The following is a 7,394-nucleotide window of genomic DNA, read 5'->3' on the forward strand; positions in this document are numbered from 1 at the left end:
CAGGTGCTTTGTAGAGACCACTAGCGGGGATGGAGCGAACGGAAGAACCAGGACACATGATTGTGACAGAGATGGGAACAGCAAAGAAGAAGTACTGGACATGGTTGAGGTGAGCATGGTGGACCAGGAGGTCAGGAGCTGGGACAAAAGAACAGGCCGAGTAGATGGAATGGTGGCGAACTAAAGCAGACTCACAGGGTGTAGCACTGCTAGGGAAGATAGCGAAAAGGTGGGCAACACAGAGACGAGAGGTCAGAGTAAGGGAGGAACATTGCTGGAGGTCTGTGGAAGAAAGGAAGGCAACAGAAAGATGATCATGGGAGAGGAGAAAATATTCTGAAGGAACAGATACCTGTAACAAGGAGTTGTTGAGGCGGAAAGGGAAGGGAATGATGTGGAAAAGGTTAAAGGTTATGGCAGAAAGGAGAGGAATATGGACGACAACGTATGTAGTGAGAAGAGTGGCTTCGAGAACGGGATAATAATATTCAAGGGAGGAGTAAGGGAGGACTGGGGAGAGACCGAAGGTGGAGTAAGCCCATTCCAGGACAGAACGGAGAGCTGAGACAGGTACTAAGTCGGCAGTGACACGTCCATTGATAGCATCGACAAGGATACGAACCATGGTAGAGACTTGAGACAGGAGAGAGTCAACGGCCAGTTGGAGATTATCCATGTTGAGTTTGAGGTAGAAGAACTGAGAGATAACGTTGAGTTCTGAAAGGTGGCGTTGTAAGATATTGGTGAAATTGTTTAGAGTGGACGTGACTTCATTGAGTTGGGTTGTGAGCTTCTGTAACATAGTGTGTTGGATTTTAATGACTCGGCGTTATGATTCTAGGGCTGAAGCAAAATGAGTGAGATCAGATTTGAAGCCAGAAATGTCACGGGCTGTAGCAACGCCAAACAAGCCACTCAGAATCTCATCACCAAAGTCAAAGAGACCTCGTTTCACACGAGAACGACCCACGGGTGTCTGAATGGAAAATGTGTCATTGAGCTCAGTGAATCTGTTACTTATGTATTGCAATTCCCAGGAGAGTGGGAGGAAAAGGTTATAGAGATACTCATTCGGGTTGTGTGTCCCCATGAGGGCCGTGAGATGGTTCCTGATTCCGCGGCGCTGGTGTGCATAGGCAGGTAGGGCAATGGCTACGTTGGCCAGGGGCGCGAGATCGTAGCGCAAAGAGGCGATGTCGTCGATAAGCATTACCTCGCCTCCCGAGCCGACCAAGGCCCCGGGACGTACTCCACCATCGTCCTGACCTGACCCAGACCCCAGGAGGGTCAGCACTGCCAGCAGGGAGATCGCTAACATCGTACCTAGAAAATCAGGGTAGAGTTAATGGGGGAGGTCGTGAAGAGGTTGATGGGCAGAGCGCAGTTTGGACCGATATTGATTGGTTGATGAATGAGCAGGTGGAGATGGAGATGAAGGAGACTGAGGGATAGGTGGAGACAAGGTAGACTGAGGGATGGGAGGAGGGGAAGAGGGGGCAGGAGGTTGTGTAAGTGACTTCCAACACGAGGCCACGGGGTGAGCGCTTTAAGTCATCGACGTGGACCCATCTGATGTCCCTAGTGGACAGGTCCTGGAGGTGAAATTTGTTGCCTTGTTGAGTGAGGACGCGGTTGGGCCCTGTAAATTTGTCATCCAACTTAGAGGAACGCGTATGGGAATGAGCAAAGACAAGATCGCCTACATTGATAGTGATAGGAGAGGCGGACTTATGTTGGCGCTGCAGCATGTCCTCCTGAGAGGAAGCCAAAGTGAATTGGACATACTGGTGGATTGTCTGGAAGTTGGCCAATTTTAATTTAACATAATCATCCATGTTGTAGATGGGTTCTGGCTTTGAGGATAAGAGAGAGTAAGGGAGGTCCTTGTCAAAGCCAAAGAGGACGAAGAAGGGAGATTCAGCAATGGATGCATTGATGGAACTATTGATGGAGGATGCCACTTCGGGAATCCAGTCATCCCAGGACGAACTATGGGAGCCTAGATGTCTGAGGCACTCTAAGATTTTTCGGTTGTGGCGTTCTACAAGGCCATTGGAAGCCGGATGGTTAGGCACGACATTGCACTTACTGATATGAAAGTGGCGACAGATCTCATCTAGAAGGCTATTGTTGAATTCTGTACCGTTGTCAGTAAGAATGGTGTGAGGGGTACTGAATGGGCAAATTACGTGATCTACAAAGGCACGGGCAACGCTCTTCGCGGTCTTGTCGGAGAGGGGTACGAGGACACAGTAGCAGGAGAAGTGGTCGACCGCTACGAACAAGTACTCAGCGCCAGATTCTGTGAGAGATAGTTTTAAGAGATCGATTGAGACAGTTTCCCATGGTCGTGATGGGATTGGGTATTGTAAGAGAGGTGCTGGTAAGCCGGTTGGTCCTTTGTGGCGGTGGCAGGAGGGGCAAGAGTCAGAGTGGGCATTGATATCGCGGTGCATGGTTGGCCAATAGTATCTGAGACGTGCTTGGCGCAATCATCGGTCTTTACCTGGATGGGAAGCTTGAGGAGTATTATGAACAATATGAAGAACCTTTGGTATCAGGGCAGTGGGGACAACAAGTTGGCGTACTTTGCGATTGGGCATATCTTTGCCTGTTAGCAGTGTTTTCCTGTACAAGAGATCATCATCTAGCATGAACTCGTCTAGTGATACTGGCAGAGTAGGTAAGGTCGAGGCATCGCCAGATTCTAGGAAATTAATGACTTTGGACCACATGGGGTCTTGGCGTTGAAAGTTTCGAACAACTTCTGACGTTAGTGTAGTATTTTCAGTTACTTCAGGCTGCAGTGATGTTATAGCTGCTGCTACGTGACGTGAGAGTGCGTCTACATTCAACTTGCCTGGTACATATTGAAAAGTGGGATTAAAGTCCTGGATGATGATAGACCATCTAGCTAACCTACCTGTTAGGTTGCGATTCTTGAACAAATCACATAGTGGAAGGTGGTCTGTTTGGATATGCACTGGATAACCATAGACTATATCTCTGAAATGTTTCAAGGACCAGATTACCGCTAGCACTTTGAGATCTGTCACACTGTAGTTACGTTCAGCGGTTGTAAGGGTGCGACTAGCATATGCTATTACGCGCTTCCTTGATGCTTCATCGAGTTGCATCAAAACGGCACCAAGTTCAGTGCCTGAGGCGTCTGTGCAGAGAAGGAAGGGTGTGGTATAATCAGGGAACACTAGAACAGGGGCATTTACAAGAGCTGTCTTTAGCTTTTGGAAAGCCTGTGACTGGTTGTTAGTCCAAACAAAGGGCACATTCTGCTTGAGTAAGTGGGTCAGAGGAGCGGCGATCTGTGCATAATCCCGGATAAAGCGACGATAATAGCCACTGAGGCCCAGGAAACTTCGTACAGCGTCGGTAGTGGTAGGTTCTGGGAAGTTAATGATCGTCTTAGTTTTATCCTCATTAGTGTGAATGCCTTGTGCATCTACGACATGGCCTAGGAATTTGATTTTCTTTCGCAGGAAGTCGCATTTACTGAGATTGATTTTCAGACCTGCGAGCTGGAGGCGTTCAAAGACTTGCTGGAGTTTGGTAAAATGATCAGGGATGGATTTACTCACAACAATGATATCATCTAGGTAAGCAAAAAGAGAGTGTCCCATCATACCGCTGAAGACTGAATGGATAAGTCGCATGAACACGGAAGGAGCATTTCTCAGACCAAAAGGGAGTCTCTTAAACTGAAAATGTCCGGAAGGGGTGCTAAAGGCTGTAACTGGGTGAGAGGACTCTTCCATTTCGACCTGCCAGTACCCGCTGAGGAGGTCTAAAGATGAAAAGACTACGTTATTTTCACCAAGGGATTCTAGCAAATCAGTGAGGACAGGTAACGGGAAACGGTCTGGAACGGTGACAGAATTGACCTTACGATAGTCGACTACTGGTCTAAAGTTGCCGTCCTTCTTTGGTACTAAGAAAAGTGGGCTATTCCATGGACTGACGGAGGGTTCAATAATGTCCTGGTCTAACATGTTCTGTACCATTTGATCCGTTTGCTTTCTCTGGCTGTGAGGAAATCGATACGCTGGTATGTAAATCGGCTGAGTTCCTGGGAGTAGTTCAATCGTATGTTTGACAAGGTCTGTTCTACCCATCGGTTCACCGGGTAAGGCAACCACGTTTCTGTACGAGGTCAGAAGGTCGAGGAGTTGAGGCGTATTTTCTGGGAAATCTGTGCAAGTGAGATGTGAGAGCATATCGGGTGAATGCGTCGGCGCAGATCCCATAGAGTTAACAGTACATACACCGATTGGCGTATCATCAGTCTGAATAGTAGGAATTGAGGAATCTTGGCACACCTTTACGGTCGCTGGGTATACTAGGAAGTCTCCAATCTTTACACCACTTTTAAGTTTTAGTGAAGCATTTGTGACACTGAGCAAGTACAGGTAGCATAAACTGTCCTCTAAGACTGTACACCACGCTGACTCATAAGTCAAGCCATTCACACAACACGTCTCAGGTAGGGTTAGTACATCCACTCCTTTCGCACCGGCAACACAGACAGAGACTTTGGTGAACTCATGCGGTAACAAAATTGTGCTGGGAGGGGGTTGGTGATAGCCAATACCCTCTTCAGGCATAAAATGATCCACAGGTATACATGGCGAGTGATGAGAAGGGTGGGTGGTGAATTGAGTGAAAGGAAGGCAATGATTGATTATGTGTGTGTGGATGAAAGGATGCGAAGATGTATATTGGATGCAAGAGTTTATAGAGGTTGGGGGAGTGGACTTTCTGACCACTACTTGGTGGTGGCCAGAGTTAAAGTTCAAGTAAGATGGAGGAATAGAAGAAGGGAGAGACGAGAGGAAGGAGTAGTTGCAAGGAGAGTGGAAAGGTTACAAGAGGATGAGAAAAAGGCAGCAGAGTATAAGAGAGAAGTGGAGGAACGATTGGGTAAATATGAGTTGGAGCAGATGGGGGACGTGGAAGGTGTGTGTAGAATATTTACAGAAGAAATATGTGCAGCATGTGATGTGGTGTGTGGAAGGAAGAGAAGACGGAGGGGGGTGCAAGGAACAGCGTGGTGGACTGAAGAGGTGAAATGGGCTGTGGCACAAAAGAAGAAAGCATACAATGAATGGATGAGAAATAGGGACGTGGAAGAAGTTGAGAGGCGGAAGAGAGAGTTATATGTAGAAAGGAAGAGAGAGGTGAAAAGATTAGTAAGAGAGAGTAAGAAGAGAGTGGATGAGGAATTTGGAAGGAATTTGAGTGTAAAGTGGAGGGACTGTAAGAAAATGTTCTGGAAAGAGGTGAAAAGAGTAAGACAGGGTGGAAGTGAAGTTAGCAGGGGAGTGAAAGATAAAAATGGTAGATTACTAGTGGAGAAGGGAGAAAAAGTGAGCAGATGGAGAGAACACTTTAAGGAATTGTTGAACGTGGAGGATGGAAGTAATGCAAGTATAAGTGGCTGGGGAATGGCTGGGAGAAGGAGGGAGGTGAGAAGACAGGAAGAAATCAGTAGGATAGAAGTTGTGGAAGCAATGAAGAAAGTTAAATCAGGGAAAGCCCCAGGAATTGATGGAGTGTGTGGTGAAATGTTGAAGCATGGGGGAGAGAGAGTAGTAGAATGGATGTGGAAGATGTGCAGATTGGCCTGGGAGGAAGGTAGAGTCCCGGAGGATTGGAAGTCAGGTATAATTATTCCCTTGTACAAAGGAAAAGGAGAAAAAGAAGTGTGTGGTAATCATAGGGGCATTTGTCTTCTTAGTATAATAGGAAAAGTGTATGGTAGGATACTTATTGACAGAGTTAGAGAAAGAACAGAGAAATTAGTTGGAGAAGAACAGGGAGGCTTTAGGAAGGGAAGAGGTTGTGTAGATCAGATATTCATTCTTAGATCTTTAGTGGAAAAGTTTCTAGAGAAGGGAAAGAAGTTGTATGCGGCTTTCATGGATTTGGAGAAAGCATATGACAGGGTGGATAGACTAGGATTGTGGAAAGTGTTAAGAATATATGGAATAGATGGGAAGTTGTTGAATGCTGTGAAGAGTATGTACAATGGTGCGAAGGCTGCAGTGCGTGTGGATGGTGAACTAAGTGAATTTTTCTCTTTGAAAGTTGGGTTGAAACAGGGATGTGTCATGTCTCCATGGTTGTTCAATCTGTACATGGATGGGGTAATAAAAGAGGTACAAGGTAGGGCAGTGAATGTTGGAGTGGCCCTGGTGAGAGAGGATAGTGTTTGGAAACTCCCTGTACTGTTGTTTGCAGATGATACCGTGTTGTTGAGTGAAGACGAAAGAGAGCTGCAAGGCTTGGTGGATGAGTTTGAGAGAGTATGTAGGAAACGGAATCTAAAGGTGAATGTAGGGAAGAGTAAAGTGATGGTCTTTGAGAGAGGTGAAGTCAGTGAATGTACAGCGAGGTTGGATGGTGAGGAATTGGAAAATGTGAATACGTTTAAGTACTTGGGAAGTGTGATGAGTAAGGATGGAGGTTTGGAGGGTGAATTGCTTGAAAGGGTACAGCAGGGAAGAAAGGTTGCTGGTTCTTTGAAAGCAGTGATAAGAAACAGGGAAGTGAGCATGGAAGTGAAAAAGTTACTACATGACAGTATTGTGATACCAACTCTAACGTACGGAAGTGAAGCTTGGACATTGTTGGAAGGACACAAGTCAAGAGTGAGAGCAGTGGAAATGAGTTATTTAAGAGGAGCCTGTGGAGACACGTGGAGAGACAGGGTGACGAATGAGGATATAAAGGAGCGTTGTGGTGTGGATGTGGATGTGATAGGAAGCGTTATGAGGAACACACTGAGGTGGTTTGGCCATGTGGAGAGGATGGAGGGTGAAAGACTGACGAAGAGAGTGTATGTGAGTGAGGTGGAGGGGGGAAGAGGGAGGGGGAGGCCGAGGATGAGATGGAGGGATGGGGTGGAGAGGTATATGAGAGAGGGGGGTGTGAGTTGGGAGCAGGGCAGTGAAATGGCGGGGGACAGGGCGACTTGGAGGCGATTTGTTTGTGGCCACCCCAAACGGGATTGAGGCGTCTGGCAATAGATTGATAGATAGATTATTATTATTATTATTATTATTATTACTACTACTACTACTACAACTACTGCTACTACTACTACTACTACTGCTACTACTACTACTATTGCAACTACTGGTACTACCATTATTATCATTATTATTATTATTATTATTATTATTATGGAGGTCAGAGAGTAAATATACTTATGCAAAATTGTGACTGTAAAATTTTTGACTCGGTTGCTCTAAGTGTTGCCATCCACGTGTGGATGTCATTACCTGGTAGTAATGATGACAACAACCACAACAACAACATTAAGGCTGCACATCCATTTTTCTCACTTCTGCATGACTGGCATCATATTTTTTTTGTTA

The sequence above is a fragment of the Coenobita brevimanus genome, chromosome 81 (assembly GCF_032717465.1).
Source record: "Coenobita brevimanus isolate Jiangsu-jjx chromosome 81, ASM3271746v2, whole genome shotgun sequence".
In the NCBI taxonomy this organism is placed as follows: domain Eukaryota; kingdom Metazoa; phylum Arthropoda; class Malacostraca; order Decapoda; family Coenobitidae; genus Coenobita; species Coenobita brevimanus.